The following is a 21813-nucleotide window of genomic DNA, read 5'->3' as shown; positions in this document are numbered from 1 at the left end:
ACGTGACTTACTGCTGGGAGTGGACCAAAACAAGGCTGGCTGCATGTGGGTTACACACATAATTTTTATAAGGCATCTCAAATCCTCATAGAATAAGGTGGGGCACAAATGAATGAATACATAAACAAGGAAATGAACAAACATTAGTTCTGGAATGATAAAGCAGGCTAATGACAGGCTGAATTTTATCTGTGTCAAATTTCACAAATTGATAAAATCCTTGAATCTGACCATGTCACATAGACTAAAAGGGACCTCATCTCAAGGGAAGTTGTTCTAAGCCCTTCCAACAACAGAAATCAAACTCCACCCAATACCAATCCATTAATTCAAAGAATAATATAAGGTGTTTTGATAGGCAAGACCTAACAATTCCCCCACCATTCAAACACCTGCCCCTTTCCCCCAAATAAAGAAAACTGGACTTTCTTATCATTAATTCTTCTTTGTACCTACTATGTCTCTCAGCACACAGAAGTAAAACAGAGTTCATTACATGCCGTTAACTGAGTCATCAAACCATTCTCTGCAATAGCCACTTCGTACCAAGAAACTTACACTTCGAGTTTTTTTAATAGTTGATAAAAGGCAAGGTAATTTCTCATACATTTGCATTTATTTATATAGTTTTAAGTGTTCTGATCTCAGGGATTCCTTTTAATACACATTATAAAACTTTTTAAAACCTTATAACATTAGAATAATAAGTCATCCACATTTCCTGTGGATTTCTATGTTCCTTCAGTAAGCCATACGAAAACTCAGCTGCACCGTATTTTGGCTGAGATTAAAGAAGGCTTACGAAGGAAACCAAAATGTAATGACAACAATATTGCATAAGATGGGGGAAAATAAATAGTTTTTAACTATTGCAGAGACTCTCTACAGGGAGTATATGAGCCACAGTTCAAATGAAAGTCAAATAAAGAAAAGTTTCATTGCTGTTTATATGGATTAGGCAATAAAGCTCCAATCAATAAAAAGCAAGTTTCAATATTTAACCCATATATACATTACAATTTCACAGCGTCATGGACCAAAACTAAAATTCAGCATTTATCAACTGTTGTATCTTTAGTGACGCTACTAAACACACAAAAAAGAAGGTGTTCTCCATCAGTATATTAATTCTTCTATATTCAGATATTGTTTTAGGGGAATTATGATGTCAAAGAAAGCACTGCACTGAGTTTTCAGAAATCTACATAAAGCTGTCATAATATTAAAAACTCTAAAATGATAAATTTAAAATGATAAAATAATCACCTAAGTCAATAAACAAATTATCTTTTCCATTTCGTTTTCCAAGCACAAATCATAAAATCTCATGTAGGAAAGCTCTTTAAAACGTATCTGCTCAAATCATCCAATGACAGAATTAAGTACTATATTTACAGACTCTCTCAAAACTCTCCAGTGCCTAGAAACTCACTGAGACTCAACATTTATCATTCTTCTTTTTTAAAAACCTTAACTGCAGTGCCTAGTTCAGTGTCTAATACCCTATAGATAATTGTAGCAGACTTTTGTTGGCCTCCCTACAATCTTTTCTTCCTTGTTTTGACATCGTTTCAATTTTCAGTAAATATACCCTTCCCCTTTTTTAATACTGTATCTGGGTAGGGCACCACCCCTGCTCCAGAGATGAAACACTTGACCTAAGCCAATCAAAGCACTGAGTCCCGTTGGAGAGCTGCCCAGCAGCAGTAACTCCAAGAACCGGCACATGGCTAAGGCTAGTCCAACCACAGTGAATCCTGTGTCACTACCGGCAAACACACTTGCTTTGCCTGATGTTGCACAAGGGAGATCCTGAGTCGGCAGTGTTTATCAAGCAAAATCTGAGAAGACAAAAGAGTGGAAGAGCTTAGATACAGAGAAACTGAGTCATGATGACATTATTTGGGCCCCAATCCAGGCATTTCTGAAGTCAAATCTGAAATTCAACCTGGCCTTTTAACTTAAGTGTGCCAGTAAATCCCCTAATGTTTTCTTTTCTCTCCTCAGCTAGTTTGATTTGTTTTCTGTTACTTGGGACTCCCCTAACTTCCTACAAAGGGGACAGATAGTCCTGACTATTATAGAAATTTACATAAGAAGTAAGATTGTTTCATGTGGAGGATCCCAAAATGTGGACTGGCTGAGCTGGGGTTGGATACCAGCTGGGAAGCTGGCTCTCTTTGTCATGTGACAATAAAATGGATGTCTATTGTACCTTAAAACCAGATAGTGTGTCTATCAGGACGGCATTACTAGGGGACTTCAGAGAATTTTTAGGATTCTAAAGTAAACTCTCCATTTCTTTCAGTCTTTAGTAAGATCTTACAAGAAAGACAAGCTTAGGCTATAATTTATCTGCTTAAAGTAGAACCAGATGAAAATATATCTTTGCTAAGAGAAAATATTTGTTTGTGGCTTGCAACAGTTGAGAGCCTGATGACCTGCAGTCCTGCAGAGGTAGAAAAGCCAAATTATCTGCTCCCAACTAAAGTCAGTGCAAAAAAGTACTGAGGTGAGGGTTTGTAAGCAGCTGCTCTTCCTCAGGCTCCTCCCAAATCCCTCCACTTATTCTGTCTGCTAGACACGCAGGATGGTGGCTCAACTGCACTAATGCAGCTAGCACACAGGGCTCCTAAGAAGCAAATAAATAGCGCCTCCCCAACTCAGGCCACTGGTTTTTACTGCCCTGAAGCAACCACCCAGAGGGTACTGCTACTCTGTAGGCCCAGGAGATGAGCTCAGTACCAGCCCACTGCTGAGAGACCAAAATGCCAGAGTCAGTTCTGTCTCCATCCAAAGTCCATGCTTCTGGTTACTAGCCCATGGAACGTGGCCAATGAAAACAGAATTACAGTCTGCAAAATTTTTAAATGAATTGCATTGCCAGAGAAACCCCTCATTTGTCAAACAAATGAACTTGTAAATGCTCAACTCCAAAGTAATCCCTAGGTCCCCAAATCTACGCCACCAGAAAATGGGCTCCTAGGGAAGTCCAGCTCCCAGATGGGCTCCTCCTCGGTGCTGTCAGGAAAATGGACAAGAGCGAGCCACTCTGAGCAGAACTGGTGGCTGCCCCAAGGCTGACCAGGGAACTGCCCCCCCCACCCCCCGCAGAGCAGGGAAAACCTGCTGTTCCTGTTCAGCAAGACCAGGAAGTGTAGCAGACCACTGGCCAGTGCGCGCTCCCCACCAGCTCCCTCTCTCCCCCAAAGGGGTTTTCACTTCAGTCCAGTCATGGCGATGCTGGGCAACTGACTGAGCCGCCAGGAAGCACTCCTGCTCATTTCTACCCAGGAAGATATGAGGCTGGCAGTCTTCCTGTCACCACACACCAAGGGTCCAGAGCCCCAGGAGCACACTGTGGGGTCTAAGGGTGAATGGGCAAACAGGGCAGAGAGACACAGCGGACAAACCCGGAAGTCTGCCATTCTTAATGGCTCGCCTACTCTCCAGCCTATTCTCGCACGGTTTTGTTGACACTTCCATGAAAAGGAGCACTCACTGATATAGAAAACAATTATTATAAATCTATAAATGGCATTTATAAAGTTCTTTATAATGCTGAATGCCAGAATCGGCCTCTGGAGTTTCCAGCCATTGGTCTGATTTCTCTCCTCCCCTGTATCAGAGAACTGAGATTTTTCTGCTCCCCAAGGCAGGCCTTTCAAAATGGAAGCAGATAGCACACCCACCCAGCAAGTTTCCTTCTTCTTCAGGCTAAATATCTCCAGTACCTTCCATTTCTCTGCATACAAGCTATGTCTGTGCTCCTATATATTTGTTGCTCTCAAATGAACATACAGTTCATTGCCTGCAGTATCTCGGCGGGCGCCTGAGCTGCGAGGCGTGGAACTCCATTATCCCTTCCCTCAACAGGACTTGAGCTGGTTAGGGCTGTTACAGCACACTCCCCGGTGTGGAATGGCCTCTTCGTAAATACAGATGACTGAATGGAGGAAGGACGGGAGGGCAGAAGGGAGGCAAAGGAGGAAGGGAAAGAAGGAGGGAAAAAAGAAAGAAAACTAGGAAAGGAAGACCGAAAATGGGGAAGAGAGACAAAAAGACAGGAAACAGGAATGAAGGAGGAAGGAGAAACTGATGTAGACTAAAACATCCCCAAAGTAGCAAATTTTTATTTAGTTAGTTCAGTTAGCCAATATATAGTACATCATTAGTTTCTGATGTAGTGTTCAACGGATTCATTAGTTATATGTAACACCCAGAGCTCATCACAACACTTGCCTTCCTTAATACCCATCACCTGGTTACCCTATCCCCCCACCCCCTACCCTCTGCAACCCTGTTTGTTTCCCAGAGTCCAGAGTTTCTCATGGTCTCCCTCCCTTTCTGATTTCTTCCCATTCAGTTTTCCTTCCCTTCCCCTGTGGTTGTCCGTACTATTCCTTATGTTCCACATATGAGTGAAACCTTATGATAGTTGTCTTTCTCTGCTTTACTTATTTCACTTAGCACAATCCCCTCCAGTTCCATCCAAATGGTAGGTATTCATCCTTTCTGATGGCTGAGTAATATTCCATTATATATATGAACCACATCTTCTTTAATCCATTTATCTGTTGAAGGGCATCTCAGCTCCTTCCACAGTTTGGCTATTGTGGACACTGCAGCTATGAACACTGGGGTGCACGTGCCCCTTCTTTTTACTACATCTTTATCTTCGGGATAAACACCTAGTAGAGCAATTGCTGGGTTATAGGGTAGCTCCATTTTTAACTTCTTGAAGAACCTCCATACTGTTTTCCAGAATGGCTGTCCCAGCTAAGTAGCAATTTTTTAAAAGCATGTATTTACAGCAGAATGGTAACATTTCATGAAAAACACTGTTTGTAGGAATGCCAGCTGGGACACAATGCTCAAAGGGCAATTTGGAATAAGTATCAAAGTTTAACTGTACATAGACCTTGATCATTGCAAGGAATTTACATAGATATAGACACGATAGATATATAAAATGCAATTCAATGTAAGTGTCATAGCAAAAAATATGGAATCATCATAAATATTTCTACATATAACATTAAGTACAAACAAAAAAGTTAAAGAGCAATAGGAATCTATTTACAGGTGTGGGAAAGAAAACATGATTATATATGCATGAGTATTTCTAAAAGGATTGATATGATCCTATCACCCAGATGACAGTTAGAGAATGGAAACTGCAGGGGAGAAGGGAAGAAAAGGTCAAGACTTTAAAAATCATTTATGCTACCCTCTTTTACACTGTTTCAATTTCTTATCCTTATCATTTACTGTTGCTTTTAATCATGAAAAATGGGTGAGCCCCGCAATCCGTAAAAATTGTGTTCTTCCTCACTTATCCTCTGTTCCTCTAGTCTCTATTTTCTGTTTAACAATGCTTCACTGTGTAGAGTTCCCTTGACCAGTTAGGATTCCAGACTCCTTGGTGCACAGGATTCCACACTCATCCCAGCGCCACTGCAGTCACTGAGTAGCTGGCTTCGGGAAATGCCCCACAGAGTGTGCAGCAGGGGTGGAGGGAGCAGTGAGTAGGGGCTGGGAGGCCCTCATGGACATTTTCCAATTCTGATCTCACTTGACCCTTCTGCTGCAAACACTACCAACCAGATATATTCTGGCTTTCTTGATGCCACACCCTGCTCTTGTCTGTGTTCCATCTCCACCCACTTGTGTTTGTGTTCGAGGAGGAAGGCCATAGACGGCTAGGAGGTGGCACCCAGGTGAACACTGATAAGACCAGATCAGAGAGGTTGGCAGAGGCTGAAATTTGCAGGCTTTGTACCAAGGTAAAGAGTTTAGATTTTATTTCAAGGGCTATGAGAAGCCACTGGAAGATTTAATCCAGAGGATGAGATGATCTGATTTGTGTTTTAAAAGTTCTTCTCTGACTCCTATGTGAAGACTGGGATTGTTACGGGCAAGAGTAGAAGCTAGGAGATCAACTGAAGGCTACAGCAGCAATCCAGGAGAGAGAGAGGATGGCGATGAAGTGAACAGACTTAGGTTATGTTCTGGAGGTGAAGTCAACAGGGTTTGCTAATGAATTAGGTGTGGGAAGTGAGGGAAAGAAGATTAAAACCATCTGCCAGATTTCTGGTTTAAGCTAAGGGGTAGATGTACTCACAGTGATGGGGAAGATTAGGGATGGGGCAAATTTGGGAGTCCTCTCTTCATGCTCTCTTCTCAGAAGATCCATGGCCCACGGCTTCCATTTTTATTCCTAAACTGATGCCTCACAACTTCATACTTCCAGTCCAGAATTATGCTCTGAGCTTCTCCCCTGTTTTATCCAACCACCTCTTCCACTTCTCCACATGCCCTTCCCACAGGCACACCAAATTCAAGGTGACTCAAAGCCAGCCTGTCATTTACCTCCCCCAAACCTGGTTTCCCCGAGGTGTCTCCTACTTTACAGGAAAACCACTGCCCACCCAGCTGTTTAAGTAGAATCCTGGAGCCTGGATCCTGCTCCATCTCCATCTCCACATTCCACCAGTGCTATTTCCTACTGATTGTGCCTTCTGCCTTCATACATGCTATATCCTCTGCCAAGAATGCACCCCATCACCCTTCACCTGGTTAATTCCCATCAGCCCTCAGAGATCAGGTCAAATGTTACTTCCTCATGAAGACCTTCCAAGATCCAAAGAATTGGTCAGGTCTTCCTGCAAAAGTCTCTACGCCAGCATTAATTTTTCTTTGCAGCACTTATCAATAGTCTGATTGAATCATCACTATTGCAATTTAGCTGTTCGATATCGGCTTCTCCCCATAGAATATAAGCTTCCTGAGGGAAAGGACAATGTCTGTCTTAGTTACACATCACTGTATACTCAGTGCTTAGCACAGCCTGCAGGGTACACACCAGAAGCAAAAGATGTTTGCTGAATGAATGGGTAAGTGATGCCCTCGCTAGCCACTAACTCCAGTTCAGTAACCACCTCTCAAGGCTCAGTAACTCAGCTCCACCAAGAAGTTAGCTTAAGAAGTTTTTAAGATATTTTCTAGCCCTTGGGGTGCCTGGGTGGCACAGTCGTTAAGCGTCTGCCTTCGGCTCAGGGCGTGATCCCAGCATTCTGGGATTTAGCCCCACATCAGGCTTGCCGGCTGGGAGCCTGTTTCTTCCTCTCCCACTCCCCCTGCTTGTGTTCTCTCTCTCACTGGCTGTCTCTCTCTCTCAAATAAATAAATAAATAAATAAAATCTTAAAAAAAAAAAAGATATTTTCTAGCCCTAAATTCCATACAAATAAACAACTAAGAGATAAATCTAAATCATAGGAAGACTGATTATTCAGAGAACAAAATTCTTCATTATTTTAAATGAAATTTTTTAGAATTTTCTTATAGGTGCAGAGGACTAACTATACTATGTCCATATGTATTTAATAAGCATTATTTATATTTTTAAGTCACTTTACTTTTATCTCTTGATGATTTCAGACACACAGATAAGTACTTCATGAGAGCTTTCCACGGTTAAAGCCAAACATTTGCGTTTACTAAAAACAAAAAACAAAAATAAGCCACCCACATGTTTCTTTTAATACTTCTCTCACTGTGTATCCAATTACAACTTATTTTTAAAGATTCTTTATCATTTCTTATCTCCCTACAAAAATATTTTTGCGTGCAGTACGATTTTTAAAAAAAGTAACAACTTCACAGCTTAACAGGCCATTTTTTTAAAAGTTCCATTATTCTCAGAGGAAAACAATTACGAAGAACCAACAAAAAGGAAGGAAGAGACAGAGGCAAGAAGGCCTTACTTAAGTGAGTGGGGCCAGTCTATAATTGCTCCAGGAGGAAGTGAGGAACAGAATTGAGATTTGGAACCGTTAGGAAAGGTTCTGAGCTTTGCCGTAAAACTGCATCTGCTAAGCCCACAGACTTTTTTTTTTCTTTTAAATCAGGAATGCTTTTTTTTATTTGGGGTGGTATGTAAGCAGTAATGACACGATCATTGGGAGAGGGGACAAAGGCTCCCAAAGCAGCCTCCTGCCTCCATCCTGACTGACACCAAAGACCAGCCCCACGTATTTCTTCTAGGAGTTTTAGTTGCTTGTCTAATCAACTAAATGTTTTATGTGTCTGTACGTGACCTTCACTATAAGCACATTTGTCTTTCTTGGTTTCTGATTTTTGCCCCTTAATTTCTTATTTTCCCTTCAATGCAGTTCAACTATGAGAATCACTTAAAATTATGACCCCAAAGTAACGAATCATCAGATTTCTAGAGCCAATAGTTTCACTCTACAGTAACATGGAAACTTTATTTTGAAAAACATAAATGTTTCCTTAACCAGCATTTCGAGAAATTGGAAAGTAATTTATATAAGATACAAGAAAGAAAATTAGTCTGAAGCTCCAGAGAGAAACTGAAACCAGTAAGAGAATTCTGGTGGGCGGAACGCACGGCAGGCGGAAGGCAGGCTCGGACAGCATTCCCTGTGGGGACGCAGCGTCGTGATGGTGTCCCATGGATGGGGGGGCCACCAGTGGCCTCAGAAAACAAGCAGCGCACCTGAGAGATCACAGCACTCCCTCACCAGCCCTGTCCGAGAACTTCCCACTCCCAGCAGCTTCCCCAGGAAGTAAACTTGGTGCTGAGTTTCACTATAAATCGGCAGTGAATTTTGAGCAGGCTACCAGCCAAAGCCGATAAAAAATTATGAACTCTGAGCATCTTTGGTGTGCTAGACCCTCGTGGGCCATAAATGAAGGGTCTTTACTGACCAGTGAAAAATGGGACAGGTTAAAGCCAATCATCTGTGGGCTTGTGGACTCATGCCTCCTACCCGGGGTGCAAACTTTATTATTATTTTTTTAAGATTTTATGTATTTATTTGACAGCGAGAGACAGGCAGAGAGAGAGGGAACACAAGCAGGGGGAGTAGGAGAGGAAGAAGCAGGCTCCTAACGGAGAAGGCCGATGTGGGGCTCAATTCCATAACGCTGTGATCACGCCGGGATCACGCCCTGAGCTGAAGGCAGACGCTTAAGGACTGAGCCACCCAGGCGCCCCTGGGGTGCAAACTTTAATCCTTTAATCCTTAACCAATGAACTGATGTGTGCTCCCTTGCCTTGGTAGTCAGAAAATTAAGTTGGTAATCATTTCGCTGATACCTTTAATAATTAAAAGGAAAGAGGAAGGTATCTGGTGGCTCCTTGTCAGGGGGAATAAAAGTAACCCAAGTCCCCCTGGTAGAATTAGGTTTAGCACGCTAATGGAAGAAGAGGCAGAGAACAGCCTAAGAATGATTAAAACCATCAGTTGAGAAAGAGTAACTGGTCCAGACACATGGTCAAGGGATGGATCCCCAACAGAAGAAACATGAAATGACTCTCTAGCAACTAAAGTTCTAGGTAGGAATCTTACAGACTTGGGTCTTCAACAATGCCTTCCACTTACCTTCCAGCTGAAGGTTATAACTGTAAGTCAAAAGGAAGATATGGAAGTACACAGCAGATAGTGAGAAAGAAGTGACCCAGATGACAGGCTTCTCTGAAAGAATATAAGGACTCCATCTCAGTGTCCCAGTCACATGCGGATCCCGTGTACTTTCACGCGTCTATGGATCCATACAGTCTTCCCTCTGCCTGCAACTGTCCTCCTTCATTCTCTCTTCATGACGTCTGAAGACAGCACAGTATCACCTCCTATACGATGATGCCCAGGTTCCTCTGGACTCACTTCTTCTGCCCCATATGGTTAGCACTTGGCAGTGCCCTTATCTGATATTTATCCCACTCTTACTTCTTTTATAAGCATCCTGTTATTACACCAGACTGTACATTCCTACTAATGTTTTTGGTTTTTTTTTTTTAATCTGCATATAGTTCACACACAATGTTACATTAGTTTCAGGGGTACAACACAATGACTCAGCTTCTCCATATGATACTACCGTCTATCACCAGACAACAGTGCTATTACAGTATCAATTGACTACATTCCCCATGCTGTGCCTTTTATTCTCATGATTTAGTCATTCCATAACTGCAAGTCTGTATCTCCCTCTCCCCTTCACCGTTTTTGTTCCACCTCCCACTCTCCTCCCCTCTGGCAGCCATCAGTTTGTTCTCTGTATTTATAAATCTGATTCTGCTTTTTGTTTGTTTTTTCATTTGTTTTGTTTTTTAGATTCCACATATGAGTGAACCTACCAATGTTTGCTGAGGGAAGGACAGAAGCATATGATCTCATGGCCAGAGCTTAAAAGGAAAGTGGTTCAAGAAGGATGATATGTTCTTCAAAACAAATTCTGTCAACTCCATCACAAATGAGCCTGTTGAAGAGGCAAAGCAGAAAGCAACTCGAGAACCAAATGTAGCCTGATGAACTCGAGTTTTCAATAGGCACATACAAAGAATGGCGGAGCGGAACACAATGAAGCCCACACAAAAGCAACAAGCAAAAGACAGAAACCCAGAACAACAATGGAAATCTGCAGCTCAGGATGAACAGATGGTTGTAATCAATGCAAAGGAGAAAGTCACAAGGAAATTTTCGGGACGTTGAGGGAATGAGGCTGCAAGAAGCAATAGGGCCACTGCCCATGGCACACTGGGTGAAGTGAACTCGTAAGAGGGACAAAGTAGATCTAGTTGACTCCAGTGTGGCAACTCTATCAAAGAGACTAAGTAAAAAACCAAAAGGGACGAAGCATCACAGCTAAGAAAATGAAATCCAGGACGAAGTCTCTAGCCCTGTAAGAAACAACTCCCTGAGTTGTGGAACCATTACCCGTAATCTCTGAAGAGTCATGGAAAAAGACTGGAATTAGAAAAAAAAAATCCTGGTTTTCAAAAGAAAAAAAATCAGATTCTAGAAATGACACCCTGAGCACTTTGATCATGACTCCCTGAAAAATAAACTGACAGATATTAGACCAATCATCTGTGATTACCTGACGAGAAATTATTGACTGCTAGGAACCACCCTGGGTATACAAAAATGAGCGAAAACGAACTAACATAATTCTCCTTTTTAATAGTACTGCTAGATTTGGCATATCAATGGGCCTGTCGCAGGGACAACAGATCAAGATTTCACTAAGGCCCTTGAGAATGTCTGACACTACCTTCTTAAAAGTAAGATGGAAACAGCTGGCCTAGAGAATTCAGTTAACTGAACTCAGAGCCAGGTGATTTATAGCAACTTGAAAGACTTAAAGATAATTTATTTAATCCACTGATGGTACTAATGTGCCACAATGCGTACAGCTCTCCAATTCAGCATTTTTATCAACTACTTGGATAAGGACATAGAAGGCATGCTGTTCAGGTTGTCTATCTGACCCAAGCGAGGAAGGACAGCAAATATGTCTGATGTAAAAAATCAGCTTACAAAATTTCTGGAAAATTAGAATAAGGGATAGAAAACAAGATAAAATTAAAACTCCAATTCATAAGGAAAAACACTATTTTCCCCTCAGTGTGAATATAACTGTTATCAACAAACTAATAAAATATAATACTATATTAATGAAAATAAAAGGACAGCAAGTAATATTCCTATAAATGCATCAATCAGACCATACTGAGGTAATGAAGAATCTGAAAACTGTCTTATATGGAGACATTTAGAAACTTCGGATATTCAGCATGGAAAAGAGAAGGTTCAGGAAGAACATGACGTTGCCTTCAAACACATACAATGATACTATATGAAAGTGGGATTTGATATATTCTGCAGGGATCCTCAGTAACTGAGAGTAAGTAAATACACTGAAAAAATAAAGTAAATTTGAACTAAAAATTTAAAAACAACTTTCTACTAACAAGAGCTTTACAAGAAAGAAACAAGTAGCCTGGCGGGGAGGGGGTGGGAGGGTCCCCTGGAATGCCCGTATAAATGGAAAAGTTCAAATCCAGGTTGAAAAAAGATTCTGTGCTCGGCATGGTGGCCCTGATGACCTCAGCCCTTCCCCTAAAAGATTTTATGCTTCTGAACTTAGACATGGTGCCCGTATTAAGATGATGAGTGGACGAAGAAAAATGAGATGTCGAGTTAAATGAATTTGATGCTTCCTAAAGAAAATGCTATCTTTTCTTTCTAATTTCTCAGTCACTTCTCCCAGGCTCCCAGGGCATTAACGAATTACTTTATTACCTGGTCCCTCTACATCCCACACCCACAGCTAGAGAGGGACTGAAGTTCCTCATATGATGTGCCTACAAAACGAAGTCACTGTGAGACAGTGCACTAAAAAAAGGTCTTGGAGACACTCATTAGAATTCTGATTGCAGGAAAAGGAATGAACAGCTGTCATCAGAGCTGAGCAGACATAACCATTCCACTGCACAATGTTTCCCTGCAAATGCAGGAAGATTTGCTAATGGCTTGCTTTCTGTGCCCAGAAGAGGCTACTGCAAGAGGCTACTGCAAAACAGGAGCGGTGCTCCTCAAACATAGGGCACACCAAGCTCCCGCCCGCCGCGTGAAGACTGGCGTTCCTCATTTAAATGCACGGGAACGACTGATGCGCACCTGTAACGGAAAAGTTATGTCAAAACACCAGTAGTTTAAAACCCAGTCACATATAGTTTATTTTTAAAATTCATACCAATAAGGAAAAAGTCTTAAACACTTAGGAATCTCCAGCTACCTCTGGACATATACTACAAAGAGGACACCTTAGTAATGCTATAAAAAAAAAAACTATGGCAAAATTTCTATAAAGTTTCTAAATGAATATGTTACAACTGAAAATTTCTAATCTGGAATAGATTGATGCTACTTATTTTTACACTATACTTGGAAGGCAGTATGGATGCAGTAGTGAATAAAGGCCTAAGAGCTGAACACAGAAGGAAGAAATCCTGACTCATTACTTACGAGACGTATCACGTGGGGAGTTACTAAACCATTCCAAGCCTGCTCTCTTGCCTGTCAAAATGAGGAAAATAGCATCATCTACCTCACGGGTTGTTCTAAGGATTAAATAAGGTCGTATTTGTAAGCCTCCTGACACACAGTGAGCAATCAGCAAAAAAGAGGGTAGAACAGCCAATATACACAAGTAAAACTTCACAGCGTGTTATAGGCCCCAGTTGGACAGGGTACAGGCAATCTGGTGTGGCTCATCTCCTGCTTTATTGCTTTGTTAATGTGCCCATGACTTTACATAAGGTCAGTCATCAAGCTGGCGTCTCTGCAGCGGGACCCCCCATGCCCACCTCTGATGGACCATCCCCACCAACCGACAAACATGCTTTACTTCTCTTCCTCCTCTGTCTTTATAAACTTGCCCTTCCTTGACCTCCACATCTCCCTCCTGCCACGGCCCTAATTTTTGGCTTCCCTTCCCAGCCAAGTTCCCAGAAGAACTGCCTAGAAACTCTGTGTCCATTCCCTTACTTCCCATGTGCATTAGACTGGCTTCCCCCACTACTGCACTGAAAGTGCTTTTATTCAATCATCAGTGACCTCCAAGTGGCCAAACCTAATGGCTAGGATACTTTTCAGTCCTCATCTTAATTTACCTCTCACTGCTTCCAAAACCTCTGATCGCTCTCTCTTTCTTGAAATGCTTGCTCTTTTCTCATGGTTGCTGTGATTTAATCTCTTCTGGTTTTCTTCCTACTTGCCACTAAAGACTAGACTTATCAATTCCGTTCCCCATTCCTAAGTTCTGTTCTCTTTTCACGTTACATCCTCTCCCTATATGATCTCATCCACTCCCCTGCTGGTGGGGGCCAACAATTCCTCAACTTCTATCTCAGCCTAGACCACTCTGTTTTCACTCCAGGCACATACACCCAACTGTACATTTAGCAGTTCTACTGGGATGTCTCATAAGCCTCTCAAAATTAACATATCCAAATTTAAATTCTTGAGATTCCTGCTTAAAACTGTTATTTTTCTAGTTTTCTCATTTCATTTAATGGTACTTCAATTCCTCTAGTTGCTTAATCCAAATTCCCAAACATGGCCAGCCAACGCCCACGTGACTTGCCACAGCATACTTCTCCACCCTTCGTGTGCTATCCTCCCTAAAGCACTCTGCTCCAGCCCCACTGGCCTTCCTGCAGACCCAGGAATCTGCCATGCCTTTCCCCCTCTTAAGGTCTTGGAATCTAAGTGTTTCCTCAACTTAGAACAGACCCCTCCTTTCCTTTTTCCCCAGCCCTTCTCCTAAACACACATATCATATGGTAAATCCTGCCCATGCCAGGATCAGCTAAAATATCATTATTTTCTAGAGGTCTTCCTTGACTATCACTCCTATCTAAAGTAGATACTGCCCTTACAATTCTTTCATAACATCCTGTTATTTTCCCTCATAGCAAAGCCTGCAATTTCTAATGACATATGCATTTATATTTCCTTATTTAATGTCTTTGTGAAAAATAACCTCTGTAAGAGCAAGACCCATGTTTGTTGACCATTCTACCCACCAGGCTTAACAGATGGACGCACGTAAGGTCTTTCTGCGATATAAGCAATGCACAAGGTTCTCTCCGTAACACAAGAATCTATTTCAAATCCAAGGATAAACCTTATATGACTCAAAGTCTTAGATCTGAGTAAGTCAAAGAACTGAGAGATGTCTTAAGTATCTACTTGCATCAGATAATATAAAAACCAATATGGTCATTTATTCAAACTTAGAAATAGGTTTTCCTGTGCATTAAAAATAAACAGGAAGAAAGTTAAGATTATTTATATTAGGTTCATAATTCAATTAATTTTATAATTTTAAGTTTTCATTGACCTGTTTAGACAGGTCACTTAAAGATTAGATATGTGTGTATTTACAACTAATTTTTATCTTTAAAAAAATCCATATATTCTTATAGAAGAAAAACTATTATATGCTTTTACATTTAAAATCCATTTACTCTTATAAAAGAAAAACAACCTGAAATTCTGATTATATATGCTCAGGGCTATAGTTAAAAAAATTAAATTTCTCGGGGTGCCTGGGTGGCTCAGTTATTCATGCTTTAAGTTAGTCTTTTCTATATTAAAAAACAAACCAAAAAACCAAAAAACAAAACCAAATTCTAGTTCTGAATCACTCCGCAGCATTTAAAATATAGTTTGCACATACATTTTCAAGAACACTTCTGCTGTACAAAGCAGAACAGATGCAAAATTGATGGATTCCAATTTCGAATAGGTGGCATGATTTAAATCAAATTACTGTCAAGGATGGTTTGAGCCAAGTCGTTAATCATTTTGTTCATCTTTCCTGTGTCTTTGAGACTGTGTTACTGTTGATTATGACAACCGCGGTGTGTGCTCTTCACAATTTAGAGCTAGGAAAGGTTTTGGTTTAGAAGTTGTATAATATATAATTTAAAGCAGATGAATTTTGATATTTCAGATTAATTTTATTAGCACAGAAGAAAGCTGAATGGTAATTTGGTTATTTCATTTTCAGAAGGTAATTGAAACATGCTGGTGAGGTCACCGGGGACTGAGTCATCTCCATTTCAATGGCTCCATCTTTTTTTTTTTTTTTAATATGTGTGGGGGTGTTTCCTTTTGCTAAATCGACTACTTTTACTAGATAATGAGAGAAATTTAATTTTTTTTAAAGATTTTATTTATTTATTAGAGAGAGAGCCAGTGAGAGAGGGAACACAGGCAGGGGGAGTGGGAGAGGAAGAAGCAGGCTCCCAGTGGAGGAGCCTGATGTGGGGCTCGATCCCTAAGTTCACATGATCATATTTTGGTCATCTAGTCTATCAAGTATTCCATAAGTATACTAATAAAAACCATTTTAAAACATGGTTGTAATCCATATTCGTGTTCACATGATCATATTTTGGTCATCTAGTCTATCAAGTATTCCATAAGTATACTAATAAAAAAAACATGGTTGTAATCCATATTCGTGTTCTCTGGTTCTTCTATATCTACTTCATACACTATGCTCACACCTAAACAATTTCATGTCTCACAACCATCAAACTACATTTCTCCCTTTAGTGCAGGAGAGCCCCCCACAGCCATCTTTGATTCTCTGCAAGTGAAATCAGGTACACTGTTCAAGTAACAGAACTACTGAGAAAAGACCTCCTTTTGGCTCTCCACCACCCTCTGCCTCAGCAGAAACTAACTCCTATCTTGCTTTGGGAGGAGACCCAGGGTTTCCTGGATCCAACTAACTCACCTTCCCTTCTCATTCCTAGGACACTCGGATTCATGCTCTATGGTACTGACAGAACGGTCTGCCTGATTGGGTGTTGAATCACACTGCAAACTGTGGACTATGACGTGTCGTACTCGGTCTCCTTAAACTTGGCCTGTTATCCTTTTCACTACCAACTTCATTTACGTGTGAGAAGAAAAAAGCTAGGAAAAAGGAGGCAGGGCTGTGGCACATTCACTGGTATAATACACCACACAATGAATACAGAAAAAAATGGGGAGGGGCGCCTGGGTGGCACAGCGGTTAATCGTCTGCCTTCGGCTCAGGGCGTGATCCTGGCGTTACGGGATCGAGTCCCACATCAGGCTCCTCCGCTATGAGCCTGCTTCTTCCTCTCCCACTCCCCCTGCTTGTGTTCCCTCTCTCGCTGGCTGTCTCTATCTCTGTCGAATAAATAAATAAAATCTTTAAAAAAAAAAAAAAGAAAGAAAAAAATGGGGAATTAACCATGTTTTTAGGCAAACTTTATTTGAAATGAAGGAAAAGGGAAGTAGAAACGCATAAACACATGACCCATGGCTCAAGTACCAAGCGTCTTTACAATAAAAGTGACCAAGCAAGGAGAATTTCGGCTAGTTAGGGCCCCCGACTTTGAATCTAGAGAGGAAATAATAGGGCACTTCTTGCCACATCCCCAAAAATACAGAGAAAGGTCAGGAGATTGGTGACATTTTTGTTGGTATGTAGAGACTTTCAAAGTTTCCTTGAAGGACCAGAGATTCCTAATTTGTTCCAAAGTTCCTAAGAACAATTTTCCATTGAAAATCAGAAAATACCAGTTTAGTATTTTAATACATTTGATGATTTAGATCAGTGAGTCTCACTTATCCTTGCCTGGATAACCAATAAAGTTCTATGAAATTCAATTCAACATAGTTTAATGAAGAACATGGCATACTGACTACAGGCATGGGCTAGGAGGTCTGGCACACCTGGGGTGAGTCCTGGATCTGCCACTTTGTATTATGTGACCTTGAGCAAATTCCACAACATCTATAATAAAGTTTAGCATCTTTATCTGCAATTAGGATGATAAAAGGACCTACTTCATGGAGTAATTAGGAGATTACATGAGTACACAAATGTGTCTGTTACAGAGCAAATATTCAACAAATGCTGTCATTCACACTGAATGACCGTTAGATGCAGGGCATAAAGTTAGACCTTGTGAGGAATATAAAAATGAAAAAGGATCAACAATAAATAACAAAAAAAATAAGGCAGAGAAGACAAGAGCGTTATGGGTACATCCAAAGACAGACTGTGTTAAGGGCCCAAGAGAAGGCATAAGGAGACCTAGGCAATGCCCTCTGAGTCCAGTGGCAGGGGAGGGCACATCTAGCTGTGTGTGTGTGTGTGTGTGTGTGTGTGTGTGTGTGTGTGTTTGCGGGGAGGGGGGGTGGTGAAGAATTAAATAAAATAGGAAAGGTGTCAAGGAGACAGTATGACAATTACAGATGGGTTTGCCATCACTGTATACAGGGAGAGGACAGCGACTGCAAAGTTCATTATACAAATAAAGTGCAAGACGGGTACAGAAAAATCTAAGTAGGACATACAGATAGAAAGGCAGGAATAAGCCATATTGTGCAGAAATTCTCTCAAATTTGAGAGAAAAATCTGGGATGCAGAAGTGACATATCTGAACTTTGTCTCAGGAAGACTAATCTGGGAAGATGTGTGGGAAGATATGTAATTAGCATTTGACTTATGAGGGTAGAAGGGGTGACGACTGATGGAATTTTCAGATATGAGTTTCGGGGAAAAAGAAAGAAAACTTTCTACTAAAATCACCAACAACTGGAGTCCAGGCATGAGCTAGGAAGTTCCAGAGCTGTGAGCACAAAGCATTTTTCTGGTCCAGAATTCAATTTTCGCACACTGAAGAGTCACTGTACCAGCAATAATTAAAGTTTTCAAAGGCATGTGCCAAACTATCTGCAGCTGAGACAGTGCCAAGTTTCAGACAAATTCAGAAGTCAGTTCAGTTGAAGTCTTCCTCAACTGTCAGCAACAACACTAAAAAGGGAGGAAGACAGCTTAAATCACTCACTTTTCGAGTGCTTCGGCCTTATTTGCGTCCAGAGTCTTGGGTCTTTCACTGAAGGCTGTGACCAACACAGCATGTTTATGGACAAGTTTCAAGGGATACATAAACTCCCTGAAAATTTACACTAAATGTATGCCTATGTATTTATTTTTCCTTTTTCTCAATTATTCCTGTATTCCTCATTTAGGCAGCATGCTTTTTATATTAAAATCCATTAGTGCTGATTTTTCATTGACACTTACTCTAAGACTTTATATATGTATTTTAATTCAGTCAGTCCTCTAACAATATCTTCCGGTAGGTACTATTATTATTCTCATTTTAGAGAAAACTATACCCAAGGCCTCAGAGCTAGTAAGTAGTTCTACAGAGGAGAAACCTACAGGTGGCCCATAAAGAAAAAAATTTCCCAAGCTTCCCGATCAAAATAGTTCCATTTGGTGGTTTTGTTAGGTTACAGCTTCACCAGGTCCCACTCCAAGGTCTAGGTCAATCCAGATCAGCCTGAGATTTCAAGCAGAAAGATACCTGCTTGTCACTGATCCTTGAAATCAGTTTATAGGGAGCCATTATACTGCACTGGGGGAAAATATATTTATATAACAGGTACTTTATGTACAGCTGTCTTTGAACAATTGGGCAACATGTATTAGATCAACAATTTTCAAAGAAATTTGTTGTTCAGTGAGGAAAATAACCTCACTCCCAGTATACTAACCACCAAAGACTCCTCTAGAACAATGAGTTCTTTTGATGATGGCCCACAATAAAAAATAATTTTAAACTGTAATTCAAGATATATGTACTTATAGACACTTAAAACAAAATTTTCATGAAATACTATATATTCTGACTACCTACAATGCATTCTGATATTTTCTATTCAGTCTATCTTTAGTCCAGACTAATCTATTCTGCTCCATTCCATTAGAAGAAATACTGGTTCTTACCCACTAAACTGATTTCATGATGCCCCAATGGGCTGTAACCTACAGACTGAAAAGCAGTAAACTACACAGAATTAAATCAAGTAACTGCCTGTTTCTTAAAAACAAAGCAAAAACCAGGAGTCTATCTGTTAATGTCTAAATATTTAAAAGCATTTTTAAAAATCCGTAGAAAAAGGTTAATGATTTCTTAAAAACATCAGCAGCTCCAACTTGACCATGGACATTTTTCCTATTAATGAATGACAGGCAATATGTAAATGTTCTCTAAAGAGTTGCTTGATCTGAACTCAATCAAAAAAATACGAAGCATAAGCCTTAAACAACATTACAGCTCATTCAAGAGTTTAATTGGCAATTAATAATATTTTCAAATAAGGCATAAGCAGCTTTTTATAGGAAATGGTTTTAAAATATTCTCAATCTTTTTTAAGATTAATAAAATTGCTGAATACTAACAAATTCGTGGTGATAAAAATTAAGACTCAGGGTGCCTGAGTGGCTCAGTCCGTTAAGCCTCTGCTTCGGCTCGGGTCATGATGCTGGGGTCCTGGGATCGAGTCCCACGACGGGCTCCCTGCTTGGCAGGGAGCTGCTTGTCTCTCTCCCTGCTGCTCGTGCTCTCTCTCATTATCTCTCTGTCTCAAATAAATAAAATGTTTTAAAAAAATTAAGACTCACGAACCATTTAGATCCTACACTAAAGAAGCTGTTTTAAATACTGTCAGTCTTTTAGTTGGTAAAAAAAAAAAAAAAATTATTTTAACACTTGCCACATGCCAACCACTATTTATTTAACGAGGCACATGGAAGGCACACTGACCTATTGCAGAGTCCCACCCCCCCAGATGGCCCATTTGGGGGGAGCCTAAGTGCAAACACATGCACAAGAGCTATGAAGATCCTACACGGAAGTGTTCCTGGGCCGCGGTACGGATCACTGCAGGCACTACTGGCAATGACTGTCTTCCAGGATGGTTCTTAGAAACTGAAATCAAATACGCTCTCCAGGAAAACCAACTAAAACATTCTACTTCCAAACCTCTGTACAATTCTTCCTACTTACATTATGATGCCAATAACATGTTCTATTCCCCCTCTCAAAGTAAAAATTAATGCTTAATGCAATTTAAAGCGAGATAATATAGAATAAAGAAAAATAATCAGATCTAGACAAAGTAGACTGCGATTCAGGGCTCAGCTCGTCCTTTGAAAGGGTAAGTGATGTGAGGCCAGTTATTTAACCTCCCGAACTACAGAGACGTCATCCGCATTTCCATCTACTCACATGATCGTCGTGAGGATACAGGAGAGAGAACGCATGTGAAGGCCCTTTGTAAAGGGCCAACAAATGCTATTATTATTAACTTTTATTAGAATCACTAGACAGAGAGAAACTGAGAGAATAAAATATTAACCAGATATTAAGACAGTAGAGCGCTGTAACACTTACCAAGCACTGAAAACAGTTCTGTTTGCTTTTCAGGTAGCAGCTCAGTGAAAACCTGCATTATGACTGAATATCTGAATCCAACTGCTGGTAATAATAAAGTTTCTCCTCAAATCTTGGACATGCTAAGGTTCTTCTCTAATGGTCCTTGGCCAGCAGGAAAAAACAATCTCCAGACTGTTAATTAAAGGAAGGGCAAGAGTTCACATCACACCACTCCACCCATGTGGTATATTCATGCTTAGCAGAGGCGTACCACAAAGTGGCAGCTCCTTCCTAGGACTCAAAGACAGCCTCTGGGGGCTGGAGAGGGGGAGCCCTCCCTCCCTGCATCCTCAGCGATGCTGCACACCAACCAGCCAGACCCATCCAGCTGATACCTGCCACTGGATCTTAGACTCTGTACTTGCCCAAAAGGGCCTTCTGGGGTTTTCTAACCAAATGTACTTCTGCATTCATTTCTGTTATAGGCAACTACTCTTTCTAGATAAGAGGCAATCCTAGTGGGTAATGTGCACCTCTGTAACGTTAAAACCCTGCCTTACGTAGCTGGGCTACCCAGAGTACATGTTTCCTACTGCCTTAGTTGGTCAATACTCTGACATTAAACTTGACAAGATGTAGTATGGGATGTCCTCACAAGCTATAAACAAGTTTGTTTTTGAAAAGGTCACTTAGAACTTAGGATGCACTTCCGCACATGAATTCACAACGATGTGAATTAACCCACGTTCCACAGGCCCCCTTCTACCGCCAAACTGCCCCACTGCCACGGGCAGCATTGCAGGGCATAAGCTGTGGTTGCAGGGGACGGAGCTGGCCTCAAATCCTGCCTCACCCACCTCTGCTGTATCATCTCCTCAAGTGTAGCCAACCCCTCTGAGTCGAAATTTCATAACAATCAAATCGTATTTGGGTATGAAAATTTTTATAGATCAGATGCTTGGAATGAAGATAATGTGGCCCAGTTCTCCCAACCTTGTTGACAGGAAAGCATGCACAGAAGAGGGTAATACTCACACTCTACCCAGGATAAGATGCTACTCACGGCTAAACGTGACCAGCCTATGTGGTCCTACCTGGCCACTCAAATGGCTGAGGAGTCAGTGTCTCCAGCACACATACCCAAGACATGAGAGTGTGTCAAACCCCAGTGGTGAGGCTCTGATTACCAGTTAACATATATAAAGTGGCCTGGTA

The 21813-nt window shown here is 41.0% G+C and overlaps 1 protein-coding gene across 12 annotated transcripts in view; it reads right to left on the bottom strand.

Moving 5' to 3' along the window:
* Positions 1 to 21813, bottom strand: part of NCOA7 (nuclear receptor coactivator 7) — a 154657-nt gene that overhangs the window by 94331 nt on the left and 38513 nt on the right. The window contains exon 2 of one of the 12 annotated variants that reach the window (XM_045805611.2): positions 20617 to 20790. The exons of the other annotated variants lie outside the window; for them this stretch is intronic. The gene's annotated coding sequence lies outside the window, so the exon portion shown is untranslated. The remainder of the gene's footprint in view (positions 1 to 20616; positions 20791 to 21813) is intronic. 12 annotated transcript variants of the gene reach the window in all.

The sequence above is a fragment of the Ursus americanus genome, chromosome 11, assembly GCF_024610735.1.
Source record: "Ursus americanus isolate L20-20 chromosome 11, mUrsAme1.1.p, whole genome shotgun sequence".
Classification (NCBI taxonomy): Eukaryota; Metazoa; Chordata; class Mammalia; order Carnivora; family Ursidae; genus Ursus; species Ursus americanus.
Note: the sequence above shows the minus strand (reverse complement) of the source record. Positions and strands in the feature narration are given on the sequence as shown.